Below are 18,507 nucleotides of genomic sequence, written 5' to 3'. Positions count from 1 at the left end.
TTCTACCTTCACCCAAAAACCATCCATGCAAGCTGAGGGACCAAATTCCCTTTCCACTGTGCATGTAGCAAGAGAGGTGAGCTTCACATCTGTCCGGAAAGACATCATCCTGGAATCAGATAGGGCTCTGAAGCACGAAGCAGACTGGAATCCTGCAAGAATATTGGTTAAAATATTCTGGTTGATTTCTGCATAACACCACCCAAGCAAATCCTCCTCGCCTCCAGATACAGAACACTGGACATATCAAGCAAGTTTCCCCACAGGGAGAAAAAATAATAAACCACTCCCTTGAGGAACAAAGAAAAAGAGCCATGAGAATTAAGAGCAAGTTGCAGCATTAGTCACCATATAGGACTGAAGGACAGAAGATAACAAAACATTTATAATCCCCTCTCTCTCCAGTATTCCCAGTGACCATCTTCATCACAGACAGCAGTGTGTATGCAGGAGATTGTGTGTGAGTAGATCATTTGCCATACAAATTGAAATTCTGCCTCCCCCTTTAATTTTTCTCCTGGCTTCTCACCCCATCATTAATGACAGCAATTGCCATTTGAAATCACTTTTGACAACTACAAATAAACATCCAGCCCTAGGAAGGTTGACATTTGAATTAAGCCAATGAACTTTCAAAAAATGAAGAACGGTTCACTCCCATCATCTTCCTGAACACAAACTCCTCCTCCTACCCTCAAATATAAGATAAAATCCTGCTGAGAAGCCAATCAAGAGCAAGCTAAACCTTTGTCAAAACCTCTAGACCCGGGATCCCTGGGTGGCGCAGCGGTTTGGCGCCTGCCTTTGGCCCAGGGCGTGATCCTGGAGACCCGGGATCGAATCCCACGTCAGGCTCCCGGTGCATGGAGCCTGCTTCTCCCTCTGCCTGTGTCTCTGCACCTCTCTCTCTCTCTCTCTGTGACTATCATAAATAAATAAAAATTTAAAAAAAAAAAAACCTCTAGACCCAAACCAAAAGGATATGCTTCAACTGAGGAGATGGAACAGGGGTTTCCTGCTTCAGGAAACCATTAGCCATTCCAGCAAACCTGGTGACTCACTTAGAATCACCAAGAATGGTAGCCCTGGGATACTCACAGACATCATCTCACCTAATTCATTTTTGGTTAAGATGGGGGATAAAAGAGGTTGAGAAACCTGCCCAAAGTCACACACTTAGTTCAGGTACAGAGACTAGATAAGACTCTAGACCTCTTGAATCCCACTCAGTTCAACATTTATTCAAAGGAAACCCAGGTCCCTCAGAGGCGTATGGGACCTAAATTCAGTTTGCAGCCTAAAGTGGACACCCTGGAGCCATGGAGGAGGTCCTCCTAGCTACCCTATGAGTGAGCCATAGGTTTTATCTACTGTGCTTCTAAGTTGCTGCAATTAGATTTGCAAAGCTTCAGCAGCTCTAGAGGAACTAGAATTCTTGCCCCAGGACAAGCCAGGCACTGACCTAAGAGAGCTGTGGCCTCACATCCATACATCCAGGAGGGGCAAATCCATAGCAACAGCTAAGCATTTCTCCAGCCCACACCATGTATTCCCCAGAAGCTGTATCTGCCCAAAGCAACTTCAAGAGAGCTCTGAATCATTCCTCAGCCACACCCCCTTTCAGATTTTCTGGTGAGTTGTTAGATTCAGGGGTGGAGTGGCAGCAAGAAGAAAAGTGGCAAAATAGAAGAGGTGGGAAGGAAAAACATTCTGTATAAATAACTAAGCAGGGCAATTAACTGTGCCTGATGGATTGCCTAGAATAGTGGTCGTTAAAATACCCTTTCATTAAACTGGATATCAAACTATTTACATGCGGTGGAGTTCAACGGTGGAATTGTCAACACCGTTGTTCATGAAAACATGCTCTTTGGAGGCACAAACACCCAAAGGAGGCAGGATACCTTGGAATCCCAAAATTCTTTCAATACTAAGTTACCCATTTGAACATTGTGTTTAGAATATTAAACTCTGGAGACAGATCTGTCTGTCAAATCTCTGCCTACTGAATGGCTGTGGGTCAATCACTAAACTTTTGAGTTGTTTTCCTCAGCTATATAATGGGGAAAAAATAGAACCTCCCTCATGGCAATGTTACAAGATTAAATACTTGTAAACCACTTAACTCCGTACAAGGCAAACACTGCATAAATGTTAGCTGTGCTGATTGTTACCATTTTGAATTACCACAGACAGAATTACCAAAAAACGTTGACCAGATGGCTCCCTGGAAACACCAAGAGCCCACAGGAATTAAGGGTGTGTGTGTGTGTGTGTGTGTGTGTGTGATTTCAGTTCAACTCTTCTACTTATGAATGAAGGTGTCTGTTCCAGCCCTCCCCTCCCTTGGGTCTTTTTCCTCCCCTCTCTTCCTCACTGGGAAGCGGGGCAAGGAGGAGTTAAAAGATTGTAGGAGAACAGGAACAGGAGTCCAAAAAATTCCATTCCCTCCTGAAGTCTTAACTGCCCTCAGTTCTAGTCCTGAGCATAAAACATATAGCATCTCTTCTTGCCAAAGAGGGGCAACAAGAACACTAAGAAAAACCTTCTTCAGTGAGGGGTCAGGGTCCAGGCTCCATCTCTAGCTGTGTCACTGAGCTGAAGGCAGTTCTGCACATTGTGTCCAACTTGAGGAATAGAGACACATGGTGCCACCTGGCCCCCAGCCCAAGAAGCAGAGAGTAATCTGAATCTCCACGTTCAATTCTGACCAACAGAATAAAATGGCAAAGGCTGCTGGGTGTAGGGGGGAATCAGAACTTCAACCATATTCATCTCTTATACTGTCTGCCCATCCTTTACCCCTTCTTTGTGTAACAAGTCCCAGCTGTCTTCTGCAGAATCCATTCCCACCCTTAATCCATGTGGCTTGGTAAAGATGACCCCTACCCCCACCTTAGCTCCAAGTGTAGTCATGTGACTCAGGCCAGGTCATAGGAATTGGAAAGAGGGAGATCCACAGCTGGATTGCCAGGATTCAGGCTCTAGGTCTAGAGGCTATGTAGATGTTGGGTTAGTACCGGAAGTTTTCTGTGCTTCAGTTTTGTCATCTGTGAAATGGGCCTGATAGTAGTTCCTACCTCCTAGAGTGGTTGTGAAGAGCTTGGAATAGTAACTACATTTAGAAAGTCCTCAACATTAGCAAGTAATTTTGTCACCTTCATATGTGAGAAGACAAGGGTATTAAAAGTCTTTCCTGCGGTCACACAGCAAGGAAGGCTGACCTAGGATGCAGCTGTAGGTGTTTCTGACTCCTTGCCTTGCTGCAGTCCCACTTCCAAAGTGACCATCCCCAGAGCTCTCTCTGTCTGTACTTACTATTGGTCTGCAGGCTTGAGTCTGTGTCTGGGGGAGCAGCACCGGGCCCCAGGACTATTCAGAGGAAAGATAAATATGTAAATGTGTATACATATATCAATTTTTTAATGGAAAAGAAGGGTGGCAAATTGCAGAAGAAAAGGCAGTTGATAACCAGGTAAGATTGATTCAGGAGAGGTGGCATCCTCACCTGTACCAGCACTTCCTCTGCTCCCCCCTACTGTTTTATTTTCTCACACTGCTGGGCCTGTAGTTTTCCAGAGCACCACTGCATTTAAATCTATATTCTATTTTCTCTCCTAGAAAATAGGTCAGACCCAAGACAGAGTTCACCAGGTGGGGTCCCAAAAGGTTTGGCTGGGCCTCGCCTCCAGGAGGCTGGCTGTGCAGCCTGCCCTACACTCCCCAGAGCTTCTCCAGGGGCGTGGGTATGTGTGCAAGTAGTAAGTGGGGGGATCTCAGACTCCTCCCTTGTGAGATTATGTAGCCCAATGAAGGGGAAGGCAGGAAGGCTCCCTGGTTGAGCTGTTTTATAGACACAACAGCAGCATATGGAGGGGTCCCTCCTTTTTCCCCATGGTTAGAAGACCCAGATCTCTCCAAACTATAGGAAAAATATTTCCTTTTGAACTTTAAAATAAGTGTGCTGATCTTATGCATTCGTGGCTAAGGTTATTGTCGAATATGGAATAAGCATCTAAGGGGGACTGAGTGAAGGTAGGAATGCCCTAATTTACTTCTTCCCTGGTTGTGATGCTGAAGATAGTAGGTGATGGGTGACAGCAATGGTCAAATCCTTCCTTTCCTGAGATGCTGCCCCAATCTCTGCTTTGAGCGTGGCATTCCTAATAGAGATAGCCCCAGACTGGGCCAGAATTTGTTTTCATCAGAAATTTTTTTCCCCAAGAGCAGCATGAGTGCCAGAGTTAGGGGGACAGAAGAGGGAAGTACAAGGTCACGAGAGCCAGTCCTCAGTCCCCCCACCCCCTCACCCCATCACAATAGAAGTAATTAACACTACTTGATCAGGTCCTGCCTATAGTCTGGCATATGCTAGCCCCTGGACTGAATGGTCTTTGTCAGGCATATATTAGACAGTTCCCATTTTCTTTAGGTATCAGCTCAAATATTACTTCCTCAAAAAGATCTTCCTTAGGAACCCTTCTCTACCACTTACCCTTTGTTTCCTTCCTCATGGCACTAATCACTATTTGACATCATAGGATGGGTCTTTGCTTTTATTATTTATAACCCCCTTGAAATACAAACTTCATGACAGCAGTCTTGTCTGTTTCATTCACTGCTTATATCCCCAGTGTCTAAGCTGGGTCTGTTATACAGTAAGTACTCAGCAATATGTATTGAATGGTTAATAAATCATCTCGATTGATACTGGTATCTGCATTTACACACAAGAAAAGTGGGGCTCAAAGAAATTAAGGCAAATGCCTATAGACAGAGGATCAGAGCTGGCTTTGGAGCCTGAGTCTGTCTTAATCCTCTCCTAAATTAAAAACAACTGTTTTCTCTTGTGTTGCCCTCACAATCCAGCACAGTTGTCCCCATGTGGTAACAAAGACAAAACATGGCAGCACTAGAGAAAAGAGAGCAGCTGATTTCCTGGTAATTCTGGTAAAATTCCCTGGGAAGGCTCTCACTGGTTTAGCTCAAGCCATGTGTCTGTTCCTGAGCCAATTACTGTGTCCAGCATCACATGTCAAAGGGTAATTGAGGAATAAAATGGGGTCATGTCTATATATCCCTGATACAAAGCACTAACTCATAATAAAGTTCATGTTTATCAAATATTCTCTGGGGGCTGGGCACTGTGCTAGGTGCTTTATATACTTTATCTCATTTAATTCTCACCAAAACCCTACCAGGAAGGAATGTTATTCATCCTGTTATAGAGATAAGGAAACTAAGACCCAGAGAGGAGGCTCTATCTTATTAATATATCTCATACCCAGAGTAGCTTATCCAATAAGGGTAGAGCTATCTTTCTGAATAAAAGAGCAAACCAGGACAGGTACCATCTGACCCATCAAGGTACAAATGAGGGATAGGAATATAGGGCATCTCACAGAAATGACAAAAAGGCAAAGCCCAGGGCAGAGGGAAGGGGCCAAATGCAATATGATCATAGGCGTGGCCAACCGGAGTCCTTGTACTGGGCTCATTGCTGTAAAGGGGCATGCTCTGCTGCTTCTGCAGCTATATCCCACCCCAGGATCTAAGGAGTCCACAAGGCCAACTAGATGTTCCCACCAAGAAGCAGCAACACTGGACACTAACCTCTTTGTACAGTACAATCAGGTACTCAGAATCCCTTTCCCAAATTGCCCCAAATTCACTGGGGTACATTCTCCCAAAAGCTGACCAATCCACTGATGTATATATATATATATTAGTGTCAAGAAATTACCAAGGGAAAGCAATATACAGGAGCTGTGGATTTCTACAAGCTGGGGTGTCTTCACAAATGTTCACAAGGATCTTCATGATACTAGAAGTAGAGAGAAGGGAGGCTGCCCATTGGGAGGCAGATGTTCATGTCTGTTCTTGCCCCAGGCCCATAAGCATCAGGTCAGGCCTTCAACTGAGGAGTCCCCCTGACTACAACATTAGGAGAGGAAAAAAAAAAGGCATGGACTGCATCTCTCCAGTGGCCTATCCTTTCTTGTCCCTGAGGAGAGTGAGCACAAAGTTCTTCCCTCTACTTCAGGAACAAATACAGAAATGATCTTGTTAGTTGAGCTAAAGCAAACTTCCAGCCGCGAAGCGGCTGGGTTTCCTGTGTTCTGGGGCGCTTTCCAGCTTTCAGTGTCTGAGCTCTTCAAACACAGGAAGAGATGTCTCTCCACAAAAGGCCAGGTGGTATTAGCTTCAGCCCCAACATAGAGCCATTTATCCGCCTTTGTAGAAGACTGAGCACTGCCCCCATGCACCCCCCCCCCACCCAAGCCCTGGTGCTGTTTGCTTTTGTTCTTTGATGCTAATAACTCCAGCTTGCAAGATGGAGCAGAGAGGTAGCTGCTGTGTCAGGTGCTAGCCAGCCTGGACGGCAGAAGCAGGGAGAGGAGTGGGCTGCAAAGCAGGAAGGAACAAGGATGGCACACCCATGGACTGGGTTATTACTGTGCCCAAATACCTTAGGGCCTCTAATATACTTGTAGTGGCTCTGGCTTGAGAAGCCAGAGCTTAACTGACAGGGGAACAAGGAGTCTAGTTGTTACACATGCAATCAAAGAACAGTTCAGACAACAGGGTTTGGTTTGGTTTAATTAGTGCTTTAGGGATTCTGAGCACAGACATGGGGGTAAGGCAATCTGGGGTTTGAATCCTGACTTTACCACTAGTTATTACAAATACTTTCATCTAATTGCTTAGCTTTACCTTCCACTTTGTCCACATGAAAATAATGGCAGTGGAGTCAGTTCTGCTAGAAGCATGTGTACATTCCTACAAGTCACTACATGGTACAAAATCACACAGTAAAAACTACAAAGCTAATAGGGAAAATGAAGTTGGGGCATGACACCCCAAAAATCTCATCTGTGACCCATAACAGAAGATAGGAACCAGTTTTACATGTGATAAATGTTTAAAGGAATATATAAGCACTACAATCAGTAGAGCCCTTGAAAAATACTTGAAGTGTGCTTGTGGAAACAGGAAGCTTGTGAGTAGTTGCCAAGTAATGAGAGAAGGATGCTCTGATGTTGGACAGAGTTATAGCACCAGATGTGCATGGGTGTGGCTCACAGCACACACAACTGAAAAAGCACGCAAGCTTTTGAGGTGTATGCATTTTGTTATTTTCACACAGCCTGTTTGAGCTGGCTACAGTTTCCTGCCTTTATTTCATGTTTCTTGTGGACAAAATCATACATAATCAAAGGCAAAATTATTATGCTCAAATCATCTCCTAATATATCAATCACATTGGAACAAATTTGCATTTTCAAAACAAGCTTTCTAACAGAACTGACTGTACCTAATTTATGTGACTGTTATGAGGGTCAAATGAGATGATCCATATAAAGTGCTTAGCACAACACCAGGCACAGAGTAAATGTTCAATAAACACTGAAATTGTTACTATGAATGTCCCTGGGCTTGTTGATATACTTCTGGTAAACTGAAAGGGCCAAGTTGAACTTCTATCCAGCTGATTAAGCCTTGCAAACAAAAGGCATCTCTAGCTAAATAGGACTTCCCAGTATTTGGCCATGAGGTTGGCACCTGCAATAGGCTCCCACCCCAAAAGGCTTTAGAAAAGTCCTCATAGCAGGTGGGCAGAGCCAGGAGATAGAGCACAAAGGTTAACTTCCTAGGTCAAGAAAATGTATATCATCCTCCCCAGATGAGCATGACCTCAAGGAGAAGAGTACACACCTACATCCCAGAGAACAGCACAAAATCAGGAGACAAACTGACCTAAACGAGAGGATGTCTCTCATCTTGGTAGGTTAGAGAGGAGTGCATCACAGAAGGAAAAAGAAAAGAAATCAGTCAATCCTCATGGAAAAACGGCTGAGATACAGATATCTTCAATTTCCCTGTTTCCTGCAGATAGCACAGGGGTTAAGAGGCAGGATCTGTAGTCAAGAAAACTTGAGTAAAATTCCTGGCTCTTCTACACACTGTATATGAGCTCAGCCCTGCTAACTAACCTCTTTGAGTCTTAACTTCTCCATCTGTAAAATGGGGAAAGTCTACTTATCTTGTAGGACTGATGTAAAGGTTACAGGGAGCTAATTATGTAAAAGCACTAGGAGAGTGTCTGGCACAGAGGAAGTACTAATCAATATTAGCAAATCATCATTATTACTTGATGTGAGTGGTTTCCACATGACCAAGGATCTGCCCTCTTTCCAAGAATTCCTTGCTCTCTGGAAAGACTAACTCTCCTTGGGCTTGTGCCAATTGAAAGAATAATCTAGGAGAAGCAAGTGAGTCTTCTCAGCAGAGATGAGTTCTGCAAATTTTGTAATTCAGTACAAAGGCCGTTGGAAGAAGAGCCCCCCTGCCACCAACTCCTTTCTAGAGGGGGCTGTTATGTGCGGGAAAGAGCCTTGCCTTTGGAATTGGAAGCCCCATTTTTTTTTTTGTTTTCCAAAATATTTTGTTTGTGGTTATAACATATACATAACATAAAGTTTACCATCTTAACCATTTTTAAGTGTATAGCTCAGAGGCATAAAGTACATTCACATGGTTGTGCAGCCATCACCACCATTTGTCTCCGGGACTCCTTGCATCACACAAAACTAAAACTCTGTTTCCATTAAACAATAACTGCCCACACTTCCTCCCCCAGCCCCTGGCAACCACCTTTCTACTTTCTATCTTTATGAATTGATGAGTCCAGGAACCTCATGTGAGTGGAATCATACAGTATTTGTCTCTTTGTGACTGGTCTCTTTCACTAGTATAATGTCTTCAACACTCACCCATGCAGTGTTTTCCCTTCCTTTGCAAGGCTGAATAATATTCCATTGTATGTGTATACCACATTTTGCTTAGAGAAGCCCAAGTTTTGAGCCCTGACTTTCTACCCTAGTACCAACTTGTGACCTTGGGCAACTCACAGCCCTCCCTGAACCTTTTTTCACTATCATAGCTAGTATCAGAAAGATTAAATAAGGTACCTACTCACAATGATATTATAAAAGAAACTTAAAAATATGACCCAGAAGACAAGTGCAGGGATCATTCACTGTCCATTACAATCTCTGCTGTTTAATGAAGTCCTCCTATACATCTGGCACCTATGGCAGCGTTGTATACATATGTGACTTCATTTAATCCTGATATAGATACTGTCATTATCCCCAATTAAACAAACAAGGAAACCAAGGCTCAGGGAATATGCCCAAGTTCACTTAACTCATACATAGTAGCCAAGATTTGAATTCAGATATCTCTGAATTCAACGTCTTTTTCTTTCCCATAGTACCATCTATCCATTCCCAATTGTTTCTTCCCTCACTGGTCAACTGCCCAAATCTAGATGCTGGAGGCATGGGGGCAAATTTCAAGAAACTGGTGTGGCCTTGCCAATTCCAGTGGCAAGAATTAATGGTCATTAGCTAAGGACACCATCAAAAACAAACAAACAAGCAAACAAACAAACAAAAAACCAAAGAGACAACTTATTGAACAGGAAAAGATATTTGCAAATGATGTATCCAAGAATGGGTTAATATAAAAAATATATAAAGAATTTATACAACTCAATACTAAAAAACAAATGATCCAATTAAAAAACAAGCAGAGGATCTGAACAGATGTTTTTCCAAAGAAGACATACAGATAAACGGCCAACTGACACATGAAAAGATGATCAGTATCACTAATCATCAGGGAAATCCAAATCAAAACCATAATGAAATATCACCCTATACCTGCCGGGATGGCTAGAATCAAAAGATAAGAAATAGCAAGTGTGGGCAGCCCAGATGGCTCAGTGGTTTAGTGCTGCCTTCGGTCCAGGGCGTGATCCTGGAGACTTGGGCATGATCCTGGAGACCCGGGATTGGGTCCCACAACTGGCTCTCTGCGTGGAGCCTGCTTCTCCCTCTGCCTGTGTCTCTGCCTGCCTCTCTCTCTCTCTCTCTCTCTCTCTCTCTATGTCTCTATGTCTCTATGAATAAATAAAGTCTTAAAAAAATAGCAAGTGTTGGCAAGGATGTGGAGAAAAAAAGAACCGTCGTGCACTGTTGGTGGGAATGCAAACTACTGTAGTCACTATGGAAAACAGTATGGAGGTACCTCAAAAAATTAAAAATAAGAATTACCACATGATTCAGTGATTCTACTACTGGGTATATACCCAAAGAAAATGAAAACACCAATTCAAAAAGATACGTGCACTCCTATGTTTACTGCAGCATTAGTTACAATAGCCAAAAGATAGAAGCAATCCCAAGTGTCCACTGATAGAGGAATAAGCAAGATGTGGCATATATACAAAATGGACTATTACTCATTGTAAAAAAGAATGAGATCTTACCATTTGTAATGACATAGATAGACCTAGAGTATAATGCTAAGTGAATAAGTAAGAGAAAGACAAATATCATATGATTTCACTCATTTGAGGAATTTAAAGAACAAAAGCAACCAAAGAGACAGAAAACAGACTTTTAAATACAGAGAACTGGTGGTTGCTGGAGTTATGGGATGGAGTGGATGGGATTAGAGTGAGATACATAAAGGGGATCATGAGTTATGGGATGGAGTGGTTGGGGTTAGAGTAAGATACATAAAGGGGATTATGAGTACACTTATCCTGATAAGCACTGAGAAATGTATAGAATTGTCAGTATATCATATACTTGAAACTAATATACCAGTGTATATTATATTTGAATAATAAAAAAGAATGGTCATTAAATACATTAGAGTATCCATGACATCAGGACCCATATTTCAGAGAAAGGATTATATGTTGAGGCAACATATCCAGAACAGAATTTCGCAAAGCTACAATATCCAGCAAAATGTGAACAGGAGTTCCTTGCCAACAACAACAAATTGTGGTCAAGTAATAAATTTAGAAACAAATGAATTAAACAAAAATAAACAAGTTTCTCTGGCAAGACTTCAGAAAACCTAACCTACACTAAGATACCCTGTGAAGTCCAAGAGAGGATATAGCATGCAATTTTACAAATGGTTTTGAACTCCAGACACTTCTCCCTCTGTAAAATACCTATAGTAACATCTCATGGAATACAGTTTGAAAAAAGGCTGGTTGTAAGATCTCAGAACAGCTGGGAAGGCTTTAATTTGCTATAAGCCTTTATCCTCACCCCTTTTGTTCCCATAGTGAACCTTGTGTCAGGTTCAATTTGAAATCACTAACATTTATTGACCACTTATACAGGCCAGACACCAATTTAGGCACTGGAGACTCAAAAAACTACCACCCTGGATACAGTTAATAGTAAATCTAATAAGCTAAGAGAGTAGATAACATGATAGGGTAGCCCTATATGGCCTACCATTACACTTAGTGCTAATACAGGATTTAGGGTTGACAGAGAATGCTTCAAAGTTTTTTTGCTGGAGAAACCTTGAAGTGGTCCCCAGAGCAACAATTAAGTGGAGAGAATCTTGTGAGAACATTTCATCATAACTGGACAGTGGTCATACTGACAAGGATGACGGTGGGGCTCCCTGGAAGGTGTGGCGGCATGTGAGCTTTGAGCTCAAATACCAACTTTGCTATTATATGACCTTGTATAAATTACTTAAACTTCATCTGTAAAATGGGGATTATTATATCAATTTTGTATTTATCAGGAGGATCAAAACAGGCAAATGCATCTAAAATGCCTAATGCTCAGCACACATTAGTTCCATTTATGTGTGTGTGTGTGTGACATTTATGGAGTAATATGTTTAAAAAGACTCTGAGGACACGTATGGGTTTGGAAAGAAAAGGGGGTCATGATTGATTAGGAGTGTCTGCCACAGGCTTCAAAAGGGGGTCATATATTAGCTCCTTAGCTGGGGACTTTCAACTAAATGCTTTCCCAAGGATTCCTGCCCTGAGAAATGGTGTTACTAATGAATTGGGAACCTCAGAAGAAAGTAGTAGCCCTAAGGTTCACTATGAAGTCCCATCAACTCTTCTGCTTTCCCTTAAACAGTCTCCTGTCTTTCATTTTCAGAAAATTAGCAAGGTTGACTTCTTCCCTGGAAAAGCATGGTGTGTTGTGATGTGAAATTAGTACAGTATCTGCTCTGCACCTAAAAGAATCATTTTTGAGTCTGAGAACCATGCATATAGCCTACTAATTAGGACTAGTCCTATTCTGAAGGGTTCAACAAGATCCTATAGGCCCTGACAGAAGGAACTCAAAAGCCCAGGCAGGGGCTTCCACTGTCAGGAACCAGAGAGATGAAGCAAGCAGAGAGGGAGTTCATATTTTATATATCAGTAGGGAGTATTTTATATATCAGAAGGAATTTTGAATCTATATATCAGTAATATGCCTTTTGAGTTAAATTATTATTATTAATTACCATTTTTATCTTATAACGTCTGTGGTGCCACAGCTAAAAAGGTGGTAAGAACACTAAAAAGGGGCTGTTTATGTGATTGCTTCAGAGAAAACAGATTAGGAGAGACACAGAGAATTTCAGAAGTGAAAGAACTCTACAGTGCCAAGCATATCCGTGTCTCTGTTTTACAGGTTCATTCTACTGACACGTATCCAAAGCACGTTCCCATATCTGAGGGACTCTGTTAGGCTCTGGGGGGATGGCAGATGAGCAAGATAGATGTGGGGCTTGCACTCTTGGAGCTTAAGGTCTAGCTGGGGAAATGGGCCACAAGTAACCGGATAATTAGTTTTTTCATTATAATTGTCATCAGTGGGATAAAGTGGTACAGGATCCTTTGAGGCTCAGGTGAGAGACAACGACCCGAGACCAGGTCATTGACACGTCCATCCAGCTGGACATGTTAACACTAAAACCAGAATTCAGGTCATCCACATTGCAGTTCACTGCTGTTCCCACTGCGCTGCCAGTGCCCTGATAGGAGGGCTAGGAAAAAAATCTAGCACTAAGAAGACAGTGGTGGCAACTGTGAGAGTAAAGCAAGTGCCATATCTCTGCAGCTTTCATAAAGGAACAAGAGTGGGCACCTGGGTGGCTCAGTTGGTTAAGCATCTGCCTTCAGCTCAGGTTATGATCCTGGGGTCCTGGGATGGAGCCTTGCATCTGGCTCCCTGCTCAGTGGGGAGTATGCTTCTCCCTCTCCCTGTGCTGCTCCCCCTGCTAGTGCTCTGTGTCCAATAAATAAATAAAAACTTTAAAAAAGGAACAAGAGCATGAACTTGGAGATTCCATGGTCTTCTCAGACACTCACTCATGCTTTGTTGTGATAGAAAATGGTTTCTGCTACCCTATGGTGGGGGCCTAAATGCTAGAGCCTTCAACTATCAGGGCAAGGAGGAGAGAGGAGAGCCTCCCCCAAAACCAATTAGAAGGGGCAGAGAATGGGGGGGTGTAGACCCACCACACAGGCTGAGCTCTAATCTATCTGCTGTACTTTGCTTGGGAATTAATCACACAAATCCCTAGATAAAGCTGAGGCCATTATTAGACAACACTAATATCCCCCTTAGAGTAATCCAGACAAATACAGCGCGAGAAAAGGGAGTCCCAAGGGGCTGGAAAAAAGACTGCTTTCATGTTCACACGCATCTGCACAAGAACACATGCACGGGCACTGCCCCCCACTCCTCACCGCCAAGCCCAGATGTCTGCTTCCCAACAGCACTGCAGGTTTCTGCCCTCACTGCTTCAGGCAAGTGGGGTGAACTAAAAGATGGCAGAACGAGGTCTGGATTCCCTCCCCTCCCCAACTCTGCCACTGACCTAATTCTCCACAAGAGAGGATTTTTCCTTTTTGGTCCTGCTTGTTTGTAAATCATGCCACCCCAGTGCACACACAGCTTAAGGCGGACCTAGCTGGGAAGCAGGGAGAAGCCAAGAAGCTTCGAACTGTGGCCCCAGCTGCCATTTCTCAGAGAGGTGGGATGGTGGAAGTTCTGTGAGGCTCAGAAGAGAGCCTGAGAGGGTAGGAGGAGGAAAGTCACCATCAAGATTGTTCCACTCTTACATTCTGACTCTGCCCTTCACTGAACTAGTGGAGTTGTATATGCTAAAATAGCCCACAGTACTCTGCAATGAACTTGATATATGACCTTGGGCAGATTTCTTAATCCTGGATCACTGGACTCTTTAAGGGACACAGGATATGTGGACTCTGAATATTTGACCCCTCAGGTATGTTTTGGACCTGGGTTTTTTTTGTTTTTGTTTTTGTTTTGTTTTGTTTTTAATCATTAGGAAAGAGGCTGGCTTAAGTTGTAGGAAGATGTGAGTATTCAAACTGCAAAAATTGACCTGGAAAAAAAATCAGACCTGTCAGGGAAAAAAAATCAACACAAAATTGAACTGACAGCAGCTAAAAATGCACATGGTAAAATTTGTTATTGACTAAAAAAATTGAGGGAAGAATCAAACATTCTTGACAAAATTTAGACTGGCAAATTTGATGTGAGAAAATTAGATGTGGTAGAAATAATGACCACAAAAGAGCATTCACAATGGAAGAAGCTATATAAGCAAAATTTGATAGGCACACAAAAAAATAACTGATCGATGAATCAAATCTTCATTGTAGAAGACACACGGAGCAGAATTGATCTGGTTAAAATTAATTCAGTAAAATAAAAATGAATTGGAAAAATAAGAAATGGTTTAAGTATGCTGAACAAAAAAAAAATGGATTGAGGGATCATATGTGCCCCACATCATCTGCCTCCAAAAAATACTCCTTTGATAAAAATGTTTCAGTGTTTGTATAATCCTGACTACACCAACATAGAGTTAAAATATCTCAAGGTCAAACTGTGCAAACAAAACACCTTGATAAATGCTTAAGAAAAATAAATTATATTATCTCAGAGGTCCTGTCCATTTGTAATTTTTTTTCTGATAAAAGATCAGAATAAAAAGTGAATAAAATTATGCAAATATTTTATTCATAGGAGGAAAGTAGCATTGGAACTACCTATGGCCTGCAATAATAATTGTCACACTAATAGATTTTACTTTCCTAGTATATATTCAAGCAATTTAGTGATTTTGAAAACTAACATAGGATAACCATATTTTTATTTTGCCCAGAAAAAGCAAAAACCCAGACTGATGCTTTGTATTACCACATTTTTTTCTTTCCTTTTTTTTTTTTAAGATTTTATTTATTTATTTTGAGAGTGTGTGTGTGTGTGTGTGTGTGCAAGTGCAGGGAGAAGCAGAGGCGGGGGGGAGAGAATCTCAAGCAGACTCCACGCTGAGCATGAAGCCTGAAGCGAGACTCAATCCCATGATCCTGAGTTCATGATCTGAGCTGAAATCAAGAGTTGGAGGCTTAACCCGACTGAACCACCTAAGCACCCCTGTCTTACCACATTTTCTTAAAAAGGCATTTTAATATCAAAAATTAAAAGAGTATAACCTCAAAGTTAAAAAAAATGTAACTTTATAAGAAACTTCCTACATTATGTTTATTTCTCTTGTTGTCTTAAAGAATGATAAAACTTCATCCTATTCCCTTTGCATGTCTGTCACAGAGGATCCTTGGGGAAAGCCTCTGTGCTCCCATCTCCTTATCAGTAAAACTGGGACAAAAAAAAAAATGAAGCTACTCACACAGTGCCTGAAACATAGCAATTGTTCAATACATGTTAGCCTCAAACCCAGGAAGCATAGGGCACTTAGAATCAAGCGGATTTCCAGCCTCAGATTGTACCCCTACTCCTCCAAATTGAAAGTTGTTTATATGTTCTGGAATATAAATGTCCCTGGTAACAACTGAAGAGTGTGAATTGACCAGGGCAACCCCCTATTCCTTTTCATGTACTAAGAAAACACACATGGCAGGCAGGAGTGCCTGGGAGGGCAGACACAAGAAAGTCAACGCTTTGGGGGAAAAGCAGCTGTTTGGAAATGCTGTGGGTGGCCCTCATGCTGTGTGGCTATTTGGGGAACAAGTGGCTTTGGACTGGCAGCTAACGACACTCCCTGACTTTCTTGTCCTAACAGTCTTTCATCTTCACCTTCTCCACACAGAGCTTCCTTTAGACAGAGATCCTATCCCCAAATCCTTACCTATAGGGTTCTGAACTCTGGATGGAGGTGCCCATGTTTATGCCCATTAACCAGACACAATCAGTGTCTTCATCGCATCACACTGAAGGCTTCTCCCTTTCCCTATCTCCAACTTCTCTTTTCCTCCCTCCCTCCCTCCAACTGCATTATGCATCAACCATATTCCAAACAAATAAAAGACATATCCTGCCAGTGATATTAGACTAATCTCACTTGTCCTTAGGCCAAACAAGTGACAATGAAGAGATGCTGCCCACCTCCATTGCTTCTTCCTTGTTCCTTCTCACCTTTACAGTCACCTCCTCAGAGGGGCCTCCCTGTGCACCTTGTACTCATGAGATCTCCCCCTACCCTGATCTTGCCATCTGTAGCACTCATAGCCATTATAATTATGCATATATTGGATTAAGTTTTCCACAGCTATCTTCCTCTAACTAGCAAACTCCACCAAGACAGGCACCACAGCTAATTTGACCATACACTATGCTTGGCATCCCATGTTCTTTGGAATCAGCCAGTTCACTTGGGCCATCTATCCCTTCTCATCATGATGTAGAGGAATGGATGCCAGGCTAGGAGTTAGAATACATGGGCTCCAGTCCCAGGCCCCCAGCCACCTGAAGGCAGAGTGGCCTACTATAAGTATCTTGCACTTATAAAACTAGGGTGGATGCTACAGGAATCCAGGACAGGCTATTTTGTCTAGATGGAGTTGGTTGGGCATGGGGGTCCAGGAAGGCTTTCTAGAGGAGTTGAAATCTAACAGATATCAGAAATAAGTTGGGTAGATAGTTCCTCTAGTTGAGGCCTATAGGAGGTTGATGATTAGAGGTAAGGAACAGAATAGCAGGTCCTCTCACAGGGAGTGGGAGTCTGAGGAATGGGCTGAATTGGAGAAAATCAAGATCTGAGCCACGGTTTGTTGTCTGTTGTGTGTAACACTTTTACTTCCATAGGGCTCTTCTATTATTTTTCCTTGTTGTCATAATAACCATGACATTATTATTTTATTCTAAAAATTGTTGAGAGGCCCCACTTGAGAATGAGTAGAACAAACCGCTCCTCAGTTTTCCTCTTAGCTACGCATTGGCTTAAAAAAAAAAATGAAACAGTGGTGTAGGAGAAGGGAAGAAGAATGGACGAAGAGACAAGCAGGTCCCTGGAGGCTAAATTAACTGCCTGTTCTGTTTCAGGAATTCGTGTAAGACAGCCATGGATTTGGAGCTGTGCAAACACCTTCCATGTAGCATTATGGCTGAGAGCATGGTGCCCTGGAGTTAAAGTTAAAGTGACTGCTTCCAGTGGAGAATGACTGGCAGTGTGACCTTGGGCAAATAAGTATATGTCTCTGGACCTCAGCATATCCTCTGTAAAATGGGAATACCACAGCATTTCCTCAGAGAACTGTCATGAATACTACATGAGTTCAGGTATGTAAGGTGCTTAGAACAGTGCCCGGTGCATAGATAGTTCTAACTAACTGGCTAGTAGTGACCGTCATGGAGCCTGATGTAGGGATCGATAGCCATAATAGTTCTTGTTGATTGAGCATCTTGTTATTTGACAATCAATCTGCTTCCTGCTTTACCTTCCTTATCTCATTTCACATCTGCAACCACCTTATAGGGTAATCATCCCCCCCCCTTTTGCACTCAGGCTCATTTCTTAGGCAGATAGGTGGCTTTCTCTCTTCAACACTGGTTCCTTCATCTACAGTCAAAAGCAAAAGAACCTCCCTCATAGGGGTAGTTGAGAGAATTAAAGGATGTTCCATTTGAAAGCACTTAACCCAATGCCTGACATGAAGATTAGTTCTTCATCGTCATCATCATCAAATTTAGTCAATCAAAACAAGCAAATGATAAATCATAAGATTTCCATGAAATTAAAATGGCATCATGGAGGTCATACTCGGTAGTGTGATAAGAGCTGAACACTAAGCTAAACTCAGCCCTGAGCCCACCAGCTCCCTTTGTGGTCTGCAACCAGCAGACTCAGGCTAGGAGGCCAGCCTCAGCACAGGGTCCAGAAGAAAAAGCCCGGGGCCTCCTGGGATTCCTTGGAGTATCTTAAGCACACTCATGAACTTCACTGCCTTTGTTCTGCCAGGCATGAAGAGAGACCCCTGAATGCATATAGCAACAGTTACACTATGCTTCCCCTTCCAAAACACCCATCACTTGATAATTGCTCAGCTAATTACCTGTCTCATTCACTGCCCTACCTTCGTGCTTCCCCTGCTACACAGTAGGTCCTCAGGAAGTATTCATTATTGTGGAAGGGTGTGGAAAGGAGTGCCTTTGGAATAAGATCATCAGTAAGAGATTTCATGTGAGCATGCATGCTCACGTAGGTTCCATTTCTTGGTTCCTATCACATGCCAGCTGGGCCCCTAACACCTCAATTTCTTCTGCTTAGAAAAATGTTCGAAGGCGTTCCCCCTCCTCCCTAGGCTCCCCATTCTGACTTACGCTGGATAAGCAACTT

At 42.6% G+C, this 18,507-nt stretch overlaps 1 protein-coding gene across 23 annotated transcripts in view; it reads right to left on the bottom strand.

The window, feature by feature from the left end:
* NRXN3 (neurexin 3) overlaps positions 1-18,507 on the bottom strand; it is a 1,532,396-nt gene that overhangs the window by 1,433,288 nt on the left and 80,601 nt on the right. The window lies entirely within an intron of this gene.

This window comes from Canis lupus, chromosome 8 (assembly GCF_011100685.1).
Source record: "Canis lupus familiaris isolate Mischka breed German Shepherd chromosome 8, alternate assembly UU_Cfam_GSD_1.0, whole genome shotgun sequence".
NCBI lineage: Eukaryota > Metazoa > Chordata > Mammalia > Carnivora > Canidae > Canis > Canis lupus.
This window is presented reverse-complemented; position numbering and strand designations above follow the sequence as displayed.